General features: G+C 41.7%; 1 protein-coding gene across 4 annotated transcripts in view; it reads right to left on the bottom strand.

Moving 5' to 3' along the window:
• The window catches only part of CBFA2T2 (CBFA2/RUNX1 partner transcriptional co-repressor 2), a 71,155-nt gene that overhangs the window by 29,768 nt on the left and 22,717 nt on the right, over positions 1–18,670 (bottom strand). Inside the window, exon 1 of one of the 4 annotated variants that reach the window (XM_079979337.1) lies at positions 16,749–16,767. The exons of the other annotated variants lie outside the window; for them this stretch is intronic. The gene's annotated coding sequence lies outside the window, so the exon portion shown is untranslated. Of the gene's footprint in view, positions 1–16,748; positions 16,768–18,670 lie in introns of those variants that run through there. 4 annotated transcript variants of the gene reach the window in all.

The following is an 18,670-nucleotide window of genomic DNA, read 5'->3' on the forward strand; positions in this document are numbered from 1 at the left end:
GCGTACAAAACACTCAAGGATAGATGTAAATGACACCAACATTTAGGTAAATGGAAGTTAAGAGTACTGATGAAAACCTGTCCTTTGGAGATTTGATTCTGCAGAATGCAGTGGGAGTGGAAGGGATTTAACACCTCTTCTGAGCTCTCAGCAGCTTGTAGGATTGAACCCCCGAAACATGGGCCAGATACTAGATAATTCAAAAATAAATACATGCTTCTCCCACACACAGCTGTTTCATTTTATCTTCAATTTAGCAGCAAAAATAAGCACAAATTTGATATAACAGCGTATTTTACCATTCAAAGCCAGTTTGAAAAAGCATTTAATGCAGGGAAAATTGAATACAAAGCTTTTTCTTGCTGCAAATGCATAGCTCTTGTTTGAAGGTGATCCAAGCATAGCACTGCATCCACCATTAAAATACACTGAAAATTCACAGTCTGAACATTATGATGAGTTGCCTTCTATCACAATTATGATACATTGTCAGCTTCTGCCTGTTTTTCCTGCGAAGAGAATGGTGCAATATCTGAGTGGCCATCCCAAGTGGCATTTCAGTCTCACAATGAGCCCAGGCACAGCAAAGCTTGTCATTAAGCAACTTCTCCAGTTCAAACTGTAGTTCACTGTGAATTCAGTTTAGTGAGTCTCTCTGCAAAAGTAGAATGGATCCACATGGCAGGAATGCTTCTTTTTGATGGGGTCTAACACCAAAAGCCCCACCTGAGTTGGGGTGTTGAGAAGTGCAGGCCTTTGATGCCCCCAGTAAGCCAGCTGTTCCTACTTTTAACTTCAGAAAAGGGAGAACCCTTAATCAACAAAGAGGAACAGTGTGGGGAGTGTTGAAGAAAACAGGCCCCAATGTAAAAACAAACGAAAAGCTGGCTCCCAAAGCTTGGATCAAGTCCACACTGTTCTATGACTCTGCAGACTGTATTTTGACTGGGTAGCAATTCAATACAAAAAAAAACCTTCCTGGAGCAAATGGGAATCCCCCCCCCACAATACAAATTACAAATGTGGGGGGCTCAGTCTGGATCAGGACCACAATGGGGTGCAAAAGATTAAAGTCCTCTGCACCCCACACCTGGCCTTATTTTAAGCTAGCCATAGTTAATGTTAGCTGTAGTTCTAGGACCAAACTACACAGAATTATGTGGTTATCTAAAAGCAGAAGTGGATTTTCCAAACTCTTCCAGAAAGAGGAAAGTAGGGGGAGACTGTGCAAGCCTATGGTTCACTGTAGTTCACTCCTGGCTCCTGCACAACGCACTAAACCACCATTTAGTGTGAACACAGGGAGTGTTTATAAAGTGCTTTTCCAGTGTGCATAAATTCCTTGACATATATTATCTCATTAACTCTTATAAACAACCCAGTATTATCCATATTAAAGGTAGTTGCAAGAGATGAGTAGAGGAAACAGTGGCTTGCCTAAAAAGCCACAATGAACTCATAGTCAAGGTGAGGTATAACAGGGATTTCTTGCTCACTGCTAAGTTCCAAAGCAGGCCACCTCTCTAGTATAATTAGACTTGATAGTATGACTTGAATATGCCTCCTGGAAAACACACAAAACAAATCCACGCCTAGTGCAGGAAAGAGTTTTGCAGCCAATCAAACTGTCCAGTTCCCCAGTTCTAATCATGTTTACTAAGAAGTATGAGCAGGCATGCTTGGGACTATATAGCTTTAGCTTGTTAACACTACATACACAAACTTTTCCAGAAGTCTGCTTACTATTTCAAGATGTCTATTAATATTCATCCTCTAGGCTATGAAAGTGTTAAGTGAAGTTAAAACTGACAAGATCAAAACATGCAGCAGTGTTAGGTTTCATGCAAAAAAGGAAGCTGGAAGGGTGTGTGTGTGTGTTCAAGGGTAGCCTTTTGCTTCAGTACTCTAAATGTTCCCGTTACAATTTAAACTATTTCACTGCAACAATGAAGCCTAGAACGAAGTTTCCAGATGTGAACATCTGTTTCTCATTTTCTTCAGCCAAGAAAACATGAGAAAGATTAACGACTCCAAGCCCAGCAGTACCCAGACATAACAAGTAAAACCTAAGAATACTCTGGAGCGATAGTTGCTCACAAACCCTCAAAAGGTGATATTCTGCCAAGTCCCTCAAGCACAGAAGTGGAACACACACACACACACACACACACACACACACACGGAATCCAGGTACACCTAACATGAAATTCAGTGCAACAGAATGCAAAGATCACAGTTTCTATTATAGAACTATGTTTTTGACTGAAGGACAAGGGTGGTTAGTATTGCTGGGACACTACCCTGCCACACAGAAATCTAAAATTTGGTACACCTGTAGCCCAAAACCTCATGATTACAAGAAACAAATGAAAAGCCGACATCTATACATCTTTCCCCCTAAAACACTCTGCGTGGGAGGGGGACATGAGCAGAGCTCCAAAATAATAAAGATGCTTTCATACTAGCTAGAAAGCTAGGATCTGGTGCACATACAGTCCCACAATCCTAGGAAATGCTTGTGAATCAGTTCTTTTACAACCAACAATTAAAGCTAAAGGACATGATGCTTACGTACCTCATAATTTAGCTTACTGCTCCTGCACTGAATAAGCCAAGCCATAAACAGGAACATGCAAGAGTTCACTGGTCCCTTCACACACTTGAATCAGAATTGGGGGAATTTCCAGTAACAATGATAAATATATTTCCAGAATGCAAGTTCGGTTTGTCCATATGCTTTATTCCCCGTTGTGCAACAGCAAGATTAGGACAAGATTGCTCAGGAGTGCCTGCTCCAACACTGTGAATCTCCTTGTGGACAATGGTTTTCCTTGGAGCTATGAGCAATGAAGCAGGCTGCATGGCAAGAGAGGAAGTGGAAATGGCTGAAGGCCCAATATCAAGCTGACCAAACAGCAGTTAAGAGTGTTTAACCGTGTCATGTCATATGGTGATGAAGGTAGTGAAAAAGCCTCCATCGTGCCTTGCCTAGCAGAGCTCTTTCATGCAGTAAAAAAAAGTTGCTAGCACTAACTGTGATAAGTTTGCTGGGCAAACGGGGGACAAAATTGTTCACCTTCAATTAACCCAAAGTGTGCTCACCAATGATTCCTCAGACCCTGATGAATGACCCTTTCCAGGGAACATGGAACCCTGTTGTTCCTGCTGAATCTCTCAGTAGCTTTTGACACGATTGACCATGGTCTCCTCCTCAACAAGCTCTTGTGAATTGGGAGCTGTAAGTATTGTTCTATGGTGATTCTATTCCTACATTCACACCAGGTTTCAGAGGGTGGCATTTGGGAACTCTGTGTTTCTTCCCTGACAACTTAGGCACAATGTTGTAGATGCAAAGTGTTGTAAGGCACCATTTTAAACCCAGTGTTGTTTAACTTCTATATGAAGCCTTTGGGAGAGGTCATCAGAAGGTTTGGACCTTAATTTCACCATTAAATCAGAGGCAAGAGAGGATATGCACAAGCTGAAACAGTACCTGGACACACTGGTGGACTGGATGTGGGTCATCAGACTGAAGCTTGCTAAGATAAAGACACTGCAGGTGAATGATCTCCAGGTTCAAGAACTGAGGACTTTGCCTGTTCTCAGTGGGGTTGCAGTCCCTCTGAAGGAATAGGTATGCAATTTAGGAGGGATTTGGTAACCATCTTTGAACAGTACATGAGCCCTTGGGTAAAAGAGTGCCTGCCTATCACGAGCTTAAGCTGGTGTGACATTTGACTGTGACATTTCCTGGACAAACATAGCCTGCTCACTGTGGTTTATGCACTGGTAATTTCATGTCTAGACTACTACAATGTGCTCTATGTGGGACTTCCCATGCAGCTAGTATAGAGGCTGCAACTGATGCAGAATGCAGTAGCCTGGGTGGTGAAGGGGGGGGGGCTTAGTGGGCACGTATCACAACAATGATAAGGAATCTGCACTGGCTCCCTACTACCCACAAATCCAGTTTAAATGCATTGTTACTTAAATACAAAGCTCTAAATAAGTCTGGACCACGTTGTCTGAAAGATTTCCCTTCCATTGCCCAGTAATGGTATTAAGATAAACAAATGGAACATGATTAGTATTAACTTAAACCAATGTGTGGGAGGACTTGTGTGCCTATGATTTTGAAGAAATTGCCAACTATTCGGTTTACGAACTCCGCAAAACCAGAAGTAGTGTTCCGGTTTGCAAACTTTGCCTCGGTCAACGAACAGAAGCCGAACAGTGGAAGGGCACCGGCAGCGGGAGGCCTCATTAGGGAAAGCGTGCCTCAGTTTAAGAACAGATTTGGTTTGGACGGACTTCAGGTACGGATTAAGTTCGTAAACCGAGGTACCACTGTAGTGGCAACTGTTCATGTGATCCAAAATTATTAAGAATGCAGATTTCTATCAAATGCTAACTTAAAAAAAAAAAAACCTATTACACCTATAAAATTTACCTGAAGATTACAGTAAAATTGAATAAAGAACCCTTTGTATATATTTAATGCTAAGCTCTAGACATAGGGATGATTTACTTGCATATTTAATGTTGAACACATATTGGTCTTGAAGACAATTCCATGCATGATTTAAAATAAACAAAAAACAAGCCACGTCTTTTTATACTCTCTTTTATATTTATAGGCAGCTTTCACATTGGCATTTTAAAGTGTTTTCTCCCTCAAATCTCAGAATGTGAGTCTCAAAAAGGGGGGCGGAATTAGATCAAGGTGACTGTCAAATTTGATTTTGGATGATGTCCAGTTTTTCCTTCTCAATTTCTTAACTACCATGGTTCTATAATCAGGCTCCCGTCCCACAACCAACCAAATAATTTGCAGATTGTAGGATATAACCTAATGCACAGTGAAACAGAAGTGCAAATGAAGTGCCATGTCAAATCTTGGACCAGACACAACTGCTTGTCCTAAACCATGTTTTGAGGGGATAAAACTGGGAGGGGAAGACTGAGCTCCTTGGAGGAAGAATGGGACAAACATTTAATAAAATAGTTCCTAATCAGTGTCGTTTCTATATTGCCTCACAGTACCATGATGACATCATTATTTACATTTTACAGATGAGGAAGTGGAAAGAGCTGAGAAACAGTGATCTTCCCAAATTTAATGACTTTGAGACTAAACCAAAATTTGAAAAACAGGCTTTCCTGCCTCACTAGGCACCAAAAACACTGGTTTGCTTGCTTCTCTCATCCCAACTCTCAAGTGCCCTTGAGAATTGCCTGCCATCTCCAGGCGAATCTGACCAAGCAGAAGAGAAAGGGCCAGAAAAGAAGAGAGCTAAAGTGTTTAAATTCAGCTACAAATGAATGTAAGTTGTAGTGTCAGGTTGCAAGATCATGGGAGGGGGTCCAGAACTATTTCCCCATCCGTATGCCGAGTTTAATAAAGCTCTTCACTCACATGTATGTTACAAGCATGCCCAAGAGGCTTAATTAAATCACATTTATAAAGCACTTTATAACATTTTCTCAGATATGTAGGTGGTCCTCCCCTAGGCAAGGTCATGTCTCTAGCCACAGACAGACACCCAAATCCAGAAATCTTTTCCATGTGCGGAAGCGGTGATACTCAGAAAGCTCTCACAACAGCCTCTCTATTTCCTACACACACACAACACGCCCCCCCCCCAAGAGCCTGCTAAAGATTGCACACATAGATTGGCTCCCTCCACTGAAATAAATATGAAGCCCTATGATTACAAGAGATCTATCTGAAAGTGCATAGATCTCAAGGATTAGACACAATGTACACTGTCAAAATCTAAAACTCACAACGACACCACATCGCTTAGGCAGCCAGGATCCATTTAGGTTTTCACAAGATGGCATTAATATCCTGAATTTCAATCACAGCTAACTGGGAACCAGATGTAAAAAAGGATAAGTACTTGTTGAGAATCTGGGCAAACAAGGGAAGTGATAATGAACCAAAAGGGTCAAATTTAATTTGCACATTCTAGTAATACTGAAAACATTGGGTTGTTTCCAATGCTAATCCTACTCAGAGTAGATTCATTGGAGCTAATGGACATTACTAAGTTAGATTAATTAATTTTAATGGGTCTACTTTGAGTAGGATTAGCATTGGTTACAGCCCATTTAACAAATTTAGACAATGCCTTATACATGTAGAAGTGGAACAAAGGTGCACATTCTCGTTATTCACAATTTACAAAACACCACCTTGAATATAAAAGGTCCAGTCATGGCTGACTCTGGGGTTGCGGCGCTCATCTCGCTTTACTGGCCAAGGGAGCCGGCGTACAGCTTTTGGGTCATGTGGCCAGCATGACTAAGCTGCTTCGGGCGAACCAGAGCAGTGCACGGAAACGCCGTTTACCTTCCTGCCGGAGCGGTACCTATTTATCTACTCACACTTTGACGTGCTTTTGTACTGCTAGGTTGGCAGGAGCAGGGACCAAGCAACGGGAGCTCACCCTATTGCGGGGATTCGAACCGCCGACCTTCTTATCAGCAAGTCCTAGGCTCTGTGGTTTAACCCACAGCGCCACTCGCATCCCACCTTGAATATACTCAATCAAAATTGCCTGAGAAATCCCAAAATGAAAAGGAAGGAATTTGTATTTTCCCCCACTTAGCTCCTTATTTCTGAATCTTGCTAATTATTCCAATCATATTTTCAAAGATGTATCTCCAAGTATGACTGTTAACAGATGAACACAGATTCTTTGGTATTCTATGAAACCCACAAGAATAGTTTTTATTTATTAAATGATTATCAGTCTGCTATTGATCAATACCAATTCCAGGGCAGAGTACAACATAAAATTATAAACAACCCAATCAATAAAAATAATCATATCCTTAAAGACATCAGCAAACAGAGGCAACTAATAGTTATTTAACACAGCTGAGAAAGCTAAAAATAGTCATTCATACAAAGACATAAAATGCACTAAGTAAAGCAGATATGCCTTAACCTGGCACTGGAACAACAATGACGTCACTACCAGACATGCATGTAAAAGGAAGGCATTCCATAAACAGGGTGCCAGCCACCACAAAGAAGGCTTTGGCCTCCAAACTTAGCCAAGGCCACTACAGTGGTGCCTCGCAAGACGAAAAGAATCCGTTCCGCGAGTCTCTTCGTCTTGCGGTTTTTTCACCTTGCGAAGCAACCCTATTAGTGGCTTAGCGCTATTAGCGGCTTAGCAGCTATTAGCGGCAAAGCGGCTATTAGCGGCTTAGAAAAAGGGGGGGAAAGCAAAAAAAATCACAAGACTCGCAAGACGAAAACGTCTTGCGAAGCAAGCCCATAGAGAAATTCGTCTTGCGAAGCGCCTCGAAAAACGGAAAACCCTTTCGTCTAGCAGGTTTTTCGTCTTGCGAGGCATTCGTCTTGCGGGGCACCACTGTACCTCTCAAGCTTGACAAAACCATGCTTTCTATTTAACTCAGTCACCTGTCCCTTCTCACCCTAGATCAATTCCTCTTTAAAAAAAAGGGACGGTCAGAAGTGAAAATGGAATCTACAGGTAGATCTTTGGGTGATTTGCAGTAGCTTGCCCTAAAGACCCTTTATTCAAAGTTGAGAAACACTATATGGAAAAGTAAACTGAAACTAACAAAAATTGTTTATTTATGTTCTCAGGCCTCCTCAAGACTACAGAAAGCTAGCAAAATTAGCAGTCAATAAAATATTATTTCATAATGGCTAGCTTGCTGGGGACCTAGGGAGGGTGGGGAACAGCAGAACATTGGCAACCCACACAAAAGTTTTAAGACAAGACAGACACAGGATATCAGAAACTTCAGTGAAGCCAGGAGAAAAGATGCTACCATTTGGTGCAATTGCAGTAGTTATGAAATAAAAGCGATTATAGATACCAAATCTGGATGTTATCCAATAGAAAATGACCTCTCCAAGTTCAAAAATGTTGGGGACAAGGTCCTCATTTAGTAGCTAGAAGAGGTATTTCCCCAATTAACTATAATCTAATAACTAGGAAACTCATGAAAGAAGTCATTGCAGAGGATCTCTCAATAGAGCACTGATGTCCTCAAGGTCAGAAAGCCTGTGTGACTCATATTCAATATGGCAAGTCTCATCCCAGTCTCCCCCTCGCTTTAGAATTAAAAAAAAAAAAAAAAGACTGAGACAGAAAGAGAACACTATAGATACTATTCAGAAAATGAGGGTAATAGCATATAGATCAGGATTTGCCAAACTTCTGAATTCTTTGACCCCTCAATGAGCTTATAAAATTGTCATCAATCCCAACCCAGATTCTTAGGGTTGTAAATGAAAAAAAATCAATAAATATCAATATATAATCAGCATTTATTGATCTGCAGTCACCATTACTAGGAATGATAAAATGTTAAAAAAAAAGTAAAACAATAAAACAATATGGTCTGATAATACTGTTGTATTGTGGGATCCCCTTATTAAGTACAGAAATTGTTCACTGGCAAAAGAGGTATGCTCTGAACATGCTCGTGTCCCTTATTAAATGCTTTGCACTGTATCTTGTAAACTTCATTTCTACTACCTTTTTTACCCACGTTCAGCCTCTAGGCAACAGCTTTCCCAACTTTTCATGTTGATGACACACTTTTTAGACATGCATCCCTTCACAACACAGTAATTCAGATTTACTAGCAAAACGGATGTTAAACTAACGACCTTCCAGCCCCAGGAAGAATACAGGTAGCATTCACACAACACACCTACACACTAACGTGTTGTGACACACAGTTGGGAAAGCTCTGGTCTAGGCCTTTATTCACCCCATGCACAGTCCCATTGACTCAAGGGGGCGATAACAACCATTTTGTGAAACACTGGTCTAGGTGGTATTTATTCTTTGAAGATTCAAGCTGGTATGAAAAGCTGAGAAGTAGCACATGCCCACAGAGAACGTATTATTTTTTTTTAAATGGAGAGAGAAAAAGCACAACACAGCTTTTAAATGTACAACTATTTAGAAAGTCAGGTTTAATTAACCAGAGAACACGCAGTCAAGCAAATTACAGGCAAAGGTATTGACCTGGGATGAGAAAAAAGTTGCACTACAAGGTCAACTTTCCTTGATGAGAACCAGCAGAAAGTCACTAAACATCAAGGAAAAGTTGTGCTCTTTGAAAATCCCAGATGTGAAGCAAAGTGCTGCAGGCAAGTCTGCCTCCAAAATCCAGGCTGGTCCACCAGGGGAGCTTCTTCACCATAGGTTATTTTTGGTGGTGGCCTCATGCAGCAAGCAACAAGCAAAACGATGGAAGGTATATAAAAAGGAATATGCTTATGGAAAGCGCTCTAGTGAAATGGAGGCAAAATGGAAGCATGGAGAAACAAGAGCGATGTATCAGCATGCTTGGACAGAGGGGGAAAGAAGGCATTCCCCCACCAAAAAGAAAAAGCCCAAACAGCCCAATGGAGGAAAGTGGTAGAGGTTTCTAAACAGAGAGTGGATGGCGATCTGTCGGAGATGCTTTAGCTGCAATTCCTGCATTGCATGGTGTTGAACTAGATGATCCTTGGGGTCGCTTCTAATTCTACAATTCTGTGGCAGCATTCTCAGTTGCCATGGACGAACAAGTGTCATTGCTAGGGAGATAGAGGTTCAAGCGGAGCATGCTTTGCTGACAGCCATTGCTGACCCCCAGTAGGGGCATTACCATTAGGGGTTTTTTTAGTTAGCGGTTTTTAGTTTGGAGAAAAGGAAAGAGGTGAAATGACAGAAATATATAAGATTATGCATGGCCTGGAGAAAGTGGGTGGAACAAGTACAGCTGGTACCTATCCGGAATGCAGATTTGCATTGTGCTGAAGTGGCTACTTAAGTGTCACCATCAGACACTACATTAATGTGTAAAAAATTGCCTTGGGTCAGGCAGCATTTGGCCAGAGGGTCCTCCTACATTATTATCTAATTTTACGGATTGCAGTCTAGGCCCGCCCCCTAGTTGGGATTAGCTGTTGCATGTCCCAGTCTGACAGTGTTTTCACCACAAGCCAAAATAGTATGGTTGGTAGCTACCTGAAACTTGGGCTCCAATGTGGTCACCCTACTTAATTGACTGCAATGTAAGCTTTTCAGCTTTGCCTTCATGGCAATACAGTGGTACCTCGGTTTAAGAACAGTCCTGTTTAAGAACGATTCGGTTTACAAACTCCGTAAAACTGGAAATTGTGTCCCAGTTTGAGAACTTTACCTCGGTCTAAGAACGGAATCCGAACGGTGGAAGGGCACTGGCGGTGGGAGGTCTCATTAGGGAAAGCGCGCCTCTGTTTAAGAACGGTTTCGGTTTAAGAACGGACTTCCGGAACGGATTAAGTTTGTAAAACAAGGTGCCACTGTATTAGCATCACTTCTTCTATAATACTGGGAACCAGGTTTGTGCTGTTCTTGTCGTTGAATAACTACTTGAAGGTTTCAGTGTTGCTGCTGTGCCTTAAGACATTCCCAGCATTATGACTTGAAACCATAAGCTCAAGGTCACATAGTCTACAATGCCCACTAGAGAAATCAGAGACCCCAGGTGGAAGCTATTTTGAGCACACTTTCCCCTGTTATAAGATCACTAGTAATTGCAGAGGTTGATGGTAGGCAACTTCGGATGCTACAAATAAAGTGCATAACAGAATGAGCAAGTGACTTGCACTTCCTGTGTACAGTGGTACCTCAGGTTAAGTACTTAATTCGTTCCGGAGGTCCATTCTTAACCTGAAACTGGTTCTTAACCTGAAGCACCACTTTAGCTAATGGGGCCTCCTGCTGCCGCCGCGCCGCCAGAACACGATTTCTGTTCTCATCCTGAAGCAAAGTTCTTAACCTGAAGCACTATTTCTCGGTTAGCGGAGTCTGCAACCTGAAGTGTATGTAATCCGAGGTACCACTGTAATATAAAAGTCAGAAAATTCTCATGTCTCCTATGCAGTAAGATGCAAGAGTTCCAGCTCACTTACACCTTACATAAGCACCACCAAAACAAAAACACGAAACTAGAGTGTCTTCTTTCTATGCTTGTTTGTAATGTCCTAATCCACTGTGTGCTAACTCCAAAATGAAACAAGTTCTACTCTTCTACAGCCCACATTAGCTAAATGATTATGTCAGCAGCTGGAAGGAAACAACTTTCCTGATCACTACCAGCTGGGAGGTTTGTCCCATTAATTTGTAAACACAGCAGGAAAAATCAATTCTGTCCCACCCACCCACCCACACATTCAACAACAGAAGCCAGAACATTGAATTTTTTTCTCATCAAGATATGAGTGCAATGAAGCTACTTCTCGATTTGACAGGGAAGTGACCGGGGGGGGGGGGGGGGAGAACTCTGAAGTGACTGTAAGTTTAACACCCAGAAGAAACAAAAATTAGAGCTTAAAGGGTCTCAATGTTTTTCTAAAACACATTGCAAAATTGGACAAGTGGAGTCCTGAGGTTTGGGGCCTATATATGCTATCCAGAGGAGTTTCTCTCCAAGAAAGAGAAAAATCAAAACATCTGCTAGACATTGGTGGAAAACCAAAGTACAGTATTAATTGTCCACACCCCTGAAAGTTAGAGACAGGAATTAGCAGTATTTCATGGGTTGGCTAAACAGAGGAATTACAGGATTACCGAAAGTTACAAGCCCATCTGCAAGAATAGAATGCCTACAATTTAGCTCACAGCCGGATTAACCACCAGGCAAAACTATTATATTAATATAATGTTGCTATGTGTTCAAAACACAAAGCTACCTAGTTTTTCTAAGTGGCCACTATGCTTTATAATATGCACTTAAGCACAGTACACAGGAAGTAGGTTGCTAAGTGCTACAGTGTGCAATAAAATTGAGGATCTGTATGTGTGATTTAAGATGCTCATTTTGAAGAATTAGCCTTGAACATAATGGCTCCCATTTACATGAGCCTAATCAGCTTCCTTCTTCCACCTGCTCTGCGTGCAAAATACTCGTGTGTTTAAACCTCTCAGTAATTGATGTCCATTTTCTCCACAGGATCTCAAGGTACAGTTTGAATACAAGACAGACAGATGCACCCCTCACACACCCTCTGTCTGCATCGAAGAACCAAACCCCAAACAAAGCAATAGCTAAAGCCAACCTTTCCAAGAACATCCTGCGTTACAACAACACTGAGCAAACTATTTCCCTTTGAAACTCCTAAAACATATGTGACACAACAAAATTGTAAGTTCTGTTTTGGCAAAGGGTACATATTTTACTTCCTTCAAGAAAAGAATATCCACCTCTTACTAATCCACAAAACTGTTAGCTTGTCATGTGAGGGATAGTGCACATTATCAGTGATATGGTTGTTTCAGTCTTCTTCCTGCATGAAAACAATGGCTGTCATCAAGATGATCATACCTTAGCTTAATAAGGAGAGATATAAATGAACTTGGTGGCTACACCATCTGCAGCTTTGCTACTCTCGTTGCAGGAGTTTGCCAAGAAACCAGGTATTGTTTCCCGTTTCATCTGAACACAGAAACTACAGATTTCCCCCCCTCCTTTTAAAAATTTCACTCCTATGTTTGTGATTGCACAGTGCTGACACACACACACAATTGAGGGGTGGGAAGAAACTTAAGATGTCAAGCTGCATAATATCTAGTGGACCAGCTATCCAGAAAAACAAGTTGGCTAGGAACCAAACAAAATGATTTCACGATCACTAGCAAATCCTGATACCACATCATTTCCTTGTTCAAATTATAGGCTGCCCTCTAGCTCTTTCTAAACAAAACAGAAATCCTCTTATTTGCTTTTTTGTTTAACCGTGCATTTTAGCTAGGCTCAACTTTGCAAAACAGAAACATATCTAAGGGTGGGTGAGTGAGGGGATACACACAACACTTTCGATTAAATGTTAATAACTTATGTTGAGAGGAGCTCAGGCAAACCTACAGGGTTCTCCTTCAAGATCTCAGCTGAAACTCATCAGTCATTTGTTTCAATGGTGCTTGTGCTGGCAAACATCCAAGTAAATTGTGCCTTTAGATGAAGGTGGAATTTGATACATGGAAGAATACAAATTTTCTTTCAGGCTCCACAGACTTATTTTTAGCAAACTAACAAGCCGTATGTAAACGTTACCACTTTCCTCTTGAGGCAGCACTTCCCTCATGTCATTTATAGGAGTGGTTCAACCGGACAAAAAAGTTCACTGGCTAAATATTTTCCATTGATGATCATCTAACCGCTGGCAGGGTCCTTCCAGCTAGTGAAAAATCCTCACACATTTGGCTATTTCAGAGCACTCCCTCGCTAGCCAACGCTTATTGCGCATTTGGGAAGCATTGAAGGAAGAGGGGAGGAGAGGAGAGGGTGTAATTAGCTTCACTTGTAAAATGTTTGCCATAGTTGTAATGCTGACTGATGGGAAGCCTATGGGGGGAGCCTAATAGATTTCAGGACATTGTTCCTTGCAGATAATAAAGTGTGTGTGTTTCAGGGTGGAGAAATTGGTAAGTGGATACTACTTCCCACCACAAGCCCATATGGATGTAATCAAGCGCAAGGGTGGCAGCTGGGGCCAATAACAGTCACCTGCAGTTGAGGGACACGAGGGGCTTGGGGATCGGTTTTTAATGCTAATTTCCCCTCCAAAACAATGAGCTAGAAAGAGCAAAGTAACAGACGAGATGGGATGAATAGAGACCGGCTGGAACAATAGCTGCACCTGGTGTTAGGAGCAGAGGAACAGAGCTGGCACGCGTCAACAGCACAGGGCACATCTGTTACCCTCACAAAGTAGCCCATCCCCCTCCTTCTCCACCAGCCTGCGAAAGCCATATGAGGCCTTTAAATATTCACAGCTTGCCGTACAAGCAACAAGTTTGAGTTCTTTCAAAGGCTCCAGTGGTCCCTTCTCTGTCTAGCCTACCAGAGTGCGCCGAATGACAGAAGGCGATCACAATTCACCTCACAGAACAGGGCAAAGAGACCCGTTGAAAAAGCGAGAGGAAGTCAAATTAAGTTAAATGGAAAGCCCAAAAGTCTGCAAATCAAGTCGCTTCCATGGTATGCAGGATGCGTGGGGATTTTTCAGGATCTCACAGGTTTTGTCTCTCCACCCCACCCAACACAAATCTGTGCCATTAGCCAAGCAACAGAGTGACATAGCAGAACTCTGCCCAATGTGCCATTTCTAAAAGACTCGCTTCATATTGGGAAGACAATCACCTACTGAGCTATCGTTAACTTGCAAAAGGACTTGGCAGCGCAACTGGACTGAATATAAAAGAACATGTTAAGCTTCATACCGCAAATATGCCACTCAGAGCAAGAGCCTTTAGTGAGGAAAATGTACACAGCAAGATAAAGTCCACAAAAGGTCCCTTCAGAAACTTCTTTCCTGGTAGGTCTATGCTACAGTCAGGAGGCTATGAGATCTTGGGAGCATACTATCGTTAAAAGCAGAAGTGGGAATGTTTCAAGATTCAGCTCAGAAACCCACACCCATAGCCTATATTTAAATCCACTTCATCTCAGAATAGCAGAAAACTTATTCTGTGGACAGACCATCAAAGCTTTATCCAATTCCCTCTCATACAGTACGGAGATTCGAGAGGGCGAAGTCACTGCCACATCTAGCCCTTGAGAAACATGAAATATGTTAATATTTAACTTGTGGTAAAGTTAAAATATTTGGAGTGACTGAGAAAAACTAGTTCCTAGCAGTTCCTTTTTTCTTGTTGCCTTACATTCAACTTCTAGGGTGCCTGAATCAGTACAGCTGGCTAAGTCACGCATCCAAGCAACCACGAAGTGTTATCAGAGTTCATAGACACATTCCCGCCATGCAAAAACACCAAGAAGGGTGAAAGCAGGGCCAATGAGAGATGTGGCCTAGAGACCAGAAGAACCACATCTCTCTTCTCATGTTATTCAAAACAGAGTTTGAGGTCTTTCTTCTCTGAAGTCTAGCCTTTCAAGTTACGCAAATTCTTCTCAAAGCTACTGAGAAGCTATCTGTCAATAGCTTGAGTGTCCGGAAATTCTAAAAGTAGCTTTATGCTTTTCACGTAAGAATGAGACCCCCCAGTCCTATGGTCAAAAACTTACTAAAGGACCTCACCTCGAGTATTCATATCTGAAGATACTGATAAATATCTATGGGTAGACCAACATGCTTCAGTCAAATGGCTTTCTACAAGGACTTTCTAGTAAATTATATTCATCCAACCCCTAACTCTAATTGTATCTCCTCAAGACGACACACTTATCAAACTCCTGGTGCTAGATTAGAAATAGTACACCACACACAGAGACACACACAACAAACTACTGCTGGTTTCTCCATATAGCCTCACACTTCCAAGGAGCTCATTAGCAACACTGACCACTGCATGAGCCTTTGAGGAAATCAAGCTAGACACACATTGAAGATGATCACCCACAAGACATTTTATGTCATGAAGCAACACCCACTATGTTTTTTGTATGTGCATTACTGATGAGAAAAAAAGCAACACTGCCTACTTCTGTAAACTATTTCTTAGCAGCACACTAACATAAATTGAAAGAAAGGACCAAAAATGAGGTGGGAGCAAAGGGTAAGCTCACAGTTGCAGTCATTTCTTTCAGCTCTGAATAACCACAACTAAGCAGAAGAGAAAGCTTGCTCAAGTCCCTATGTTTTCAGGTTTAGGAAAGTAAATGTTGTTTGGGATGCGAGCATAGGCATTGTTATAATGCAGTATGTCAGACTGGGGTTAGCAGTGAACACATGCATAGTACTATTTATCACTTTGCTAAAAAGGGAAGCCACACCATTTTGCATGAACCAAACAAAAGCAAGTGGGAATTAGGGAATAAACCTGCCTTGGTCTAGGTGTCCCAAAGGACGAATGCACATCTTTAAACCTTTCCAGTCTGATCTCTTAAGTAACTGGGTGAAGCATTTAATGGAAACACAGAAAAATAAAAACGATAGTGGGTCAACAGTTTGAATCCTGTACACAAAAAACAAAACAATAATTTGGGGCAAACAATAATTTGGCACTTCCTGGGTGCACAAAACAGAATCCAAGGTCCTGTAGCGACCCATTACACACAAATATACCTTAACAATGAAGATTTTTATGAGTGCACACTGCTGCACCAAAGAGTTAAACACCGGCAGCATTAACTGCTGCTTTTTCCAGGAGAGGGAGCATGTTAAGTGTACGCAAGCCTGACAGGAATGCAAACAGAACATTATGCATAAAAAAAAACAGCATTCAAAATCATTTGAAATGAAAACTGGAATTCACTGCTTGAGTTTATCCCATTACTGCATGACTGTCATTTTTATGCAAATATTTTTTTAAAAAATATTGTAGTGTAAAGTCTATGGCATCATATATATTTATTTTAAAAAACATCCCATTACACTATGAATTACTGAAAGCTAGCATCCTTCCTAAGAAATAATGTTTCCTCATGACAAAAGAAAGATACGGTATTTGCATTGCTTTTTCTCTCAGCTACGAAAATCCATGTAGCAAATCTGCTCATCTAATGAAGTTTTGACACAGCCAAGGCACTGCAGTCAAACTGAGGGTTGGTTAGGGAGCAGGGAGGGAGCTGTAGCAAAGTACTGCATCTGTTAACATTTTCTCTTGCATGCACACACAGGCACCAACCTAATGAATAAAATTGTGCTTCTGGTGCAATTTAGGCCACAAAACAGCTTAAAAAAAAAAAAATCCCAGTAAAACTGAAATCAGAACAGCCTTCTTTAAGAGGAGTATTATTTAGAGGAGCTCACTTACCGTATGCACCCAAATGCCAAACAACAACAACAACCAGGCTGCTGTCCAAAAGACACCAGATTTCTTTAAAATATAAATAAAAATGGGTCTTCTTTTGCAGCTCCAAATCTTCAAGCGGAGTCTGTGACAAACCTTCCTTCTCTTTTCATTAGCTGGACATGTGTCAGCTTCCTCACATCTGCGATTTCTCACTGACTGGAGCCGCCTGTCTGATTCCAGAGAAACACAGATGGATCCCAGATGGGAAGGTCCTGCCAAACAGACCAGCTCTTTACCTTGCCAGAATACCCAGATATGCGCTCTCTCGCTCTTGCTCTCACACACGTCTCTCTCTCTAGTACTCCCCCCCCCCGCCCTCCTCCCTGTCACTTGCTCTCTGTTACCAGGACTCTCTGCCAGCTGATGTCACTAAGTACACACCTACTGGTGGCTTTCACATTAAGTCTGACATTAATATGTTAAAGACTTGTAATTTCTTTATAGCCAAATCGGGGGGGGGGGGGGGAGAGAGAGACAGCGCCGTGCTAAAAGTATCCAAGATCAACCCTGGTGAGTAACGGCAACGGCGATGGCACTGCATGTCCAGCGGGACTGACCATGTCAAAAGCCTCCATCTTTATCCTCCTCCAGCTCTTCTTGCCTTTTATGAAACATGCACACTGGAGACTAATATACTATGTCATAAGCTTCCTTGGGACAAATGGACTGGTCATCTCAATGGGTAGCAAGAGAGCACAAGGTGGTTGTTTCTGCTAAGTGGGTTCCAATGAATGCAAGGGGTAGGATTTACGCCACATTGCTATGCAGAGCACAAACGAATACAAAAAACCAATCAAGTGAACATGGAACCCCATCACTGCGCTTGTATGACCTGCACCCAGCAGAGGCCACTTGTGATTAATGGCCATGAGATAGTGTAACCAAACATCTAGAGAGGGACAATACCTTTTAGCAGTGCAGCAGCCACTCCCAATTTCTACATTGTGCAAATTCCAATTAAAAAAATTAAAACGCCTTCCCCCTTAATTTTGCCAAATATACCATTTTCTGAATAAATCAGACCTTGCCTCCTCCTTTCATGCCCTAGTTAACTCTGCACTTGATTATCATAATGTACTCTACATGGGGCTACTCCATAAAGTATTCTGAAATTTCAACTGGCACAGAATGCTGCCCAGCCTTAAGTAATCAGAACTGTATTAATTTTACCCCCCTCGGGTGTTCCTTAAACAATCTGTGGACAGCATAGTGGGAAGGTATGACTTTCTGAGTGGGAATATATAAAGGACAGTTATAAGTGTATGTCCTTACAGTCCTCCCCACACATCAAGAAATCTGCATTAATCACAGTTCCCCATCATTCAACTGAATGTGTTTAGTATAGGTGGAGTACAAAGGGGGCTTCTAACTTGGGCAATTATTTCAGGAATCTGACAAAATAGGCCCTGTCTGTTGAAAGCTTATGCCATCATCTTATGCTAAATCTCTAAAGCTACCACAAGACTTGTTGCTGTTCTTGCCGTTGTTGTAATATAGACCAATCTGGTTATCCTCCAAACCTCTCACCGGACTACTGAAGTGTTCATCAAAAGCTTCATCTTAACTTTCAGTTTTGATTTATTTATTTTTAAACTGAATTTGGAGAAAGTGTTTGATAAATTCGCACATTAATTTTCTGAAGCTTTCCAACAGCATGTAAAACTTCCCTGTAAACTGTCTCTCATATCTTGGTCACAGGGTCTGCAACAATACAAAATGTGGCATGTGTTAGCAATTAGAAAGCAGCAGCGTGGGGGGGGGGGAGAGAGAGTGATAGGTTTCTGATGTTACAGGAGTGCTAAACTAGATCTCGAATCCCCAACACAGGAAGTGCATGTTTATAAGGCAAGCATTCTCACAAGATGGAAGAAATGATCAAAGGA

This window comes from Podarcis cretensis (assembly GCF_951804945.1).
Source record: "Podarcis cretensis genome assembly, chromosome: 6".
NCBI lineage: Eukaryota > Metazoa > Chordata > Lepidosauria > Squamata > Lacertidae > Podarcis > Podarcis cretensis.